Source organism: Cyprinodon variegatus, unplaced genomic scaffold (genome assembly GCF_000732505.1).
Source record: "Cyprinodon variegatus isolate N-32 unplaced genomic scaffold, C_variegatus-1.0 Scaffold862, whole genome shotgun sequence".
Classification (NCBI taxonomy): Eukaryota; Metazoa; Chordata; class Actinopteri; order Cyprinodontiformes; family Cyprinodontidae; genus Cyprinodon; species Cyprinodon variegatus.
The window spans coordinates 45,151-46,203 of NW_015151315.1; the positions used below are offsets into that span (position 1 = coordinate 45,151).

Consider the following 1,053-nt stretch of genomic DNA (forward strand, 5'->3'; position numbering starts at 1 on the left):
AAAACAAAAATGAAACCAATTGTGAGCAAAGGCAGAAAACATTCTAAATAAACCTTGGAGGAAGTTTTTAATTAAACCCCCTCAGCCTCAGCTGATAACATATTGAGCTGAATGTTTTCATTTCAAAATAAAAGCATCAGAGATTAAAAGCAGACTTCCTGAGTTGAGAACATTCTGATCTGATCTACCTTCAGTCCAAACATCAGAGCGCCTTCCCTGCTGCTGCAGCCTCTGCCTCTAAAACATCAATAAAAAGTCACGCAGCCATCCCGGAATTAACAGCACCAGTAAACGGATCCGTCCATAAACCTGTGTTGTCTACAGACGTCTGTTGTAAATAAATAAAAGATAAAGATAGACTACCTGTTGGTCCGGATGAGGAGCAGGAGGAGCAAACAGTTGTGCGCCGCACCGGATGATGGAGCCGGGATCCGTCCGTCATCCAGCCTCAGCACCGGAGCGCCGCTTCAACCTGCACGTCTGCCTGCAGAGCGTCAGAGAGGCGGCGCACGGAGCAGCCGCTGGGTCCTAACGCCCTCTGAATGCAGGGCTTCCACAGGTATCAGGAAGTCTGCTTCACTGTGTTAATGACGTTGTTTTTCTACCGGCCCGTGCAGGCAGTGACGTCACCGCCAGCCCAGCGGCTGCACCGAGCTTCGGAGCTGCATCTCTGCTGGATGTTGATGATGGATGAGCAGCGCCCACAGATATAGAGACACAGCTGAGCTTTCAGAGGCGGTGTTCACTAAATGTGCTTCAGCACAAAGCACCACCTGCCAGGAGATCCTCAGGTGTTCTGAGCTCCAAATTATTTATATTCATAGCAGAGTTAGGAAATAATAATCATTCAATTCAGGACAGTTTATTTCTATAGCTCCAATTCACATCATGTCATCTCAACGCACTTTACAATTCAGCCAGATCATCCAGTCAGATTGATTTAAAGTTTTCTATCTAAGGAACCCTTGTTTCTAGATGTTGGAGCTTGGCCTGTTTTCCAGTGTAGTCCTGTTTCTCTGACTGTGACTAACTGGATGTGCTCTCTTCATCCTC

The 1,053-nt window shown here is 47.0% G+C and overlaps 1 protein-coding gene across 1 annotated transcript in view; it reads right to left on the reverse strand.

Annotated features, from left to right (window-relative positions):
* slc16a3 (solute carrier family 16 (monocarboxylate transporter), member 3) overlaps positions 1 to 458 on the reverse strand; it is a 31,756-nt gene extending 31,298 nt beyond the window's left edge. The window contains exon 1 of the mRNA XM_015397431.1: positions 364 to 458. The gene's annotated coding sequence lies outside the window, so the exon portion shown is untranslated. The remainder of the gene's footprint in view (positions 1 to 363) is intronic.
* Positions 459 to 1,053: the final 595 nt, after the last annotated feature.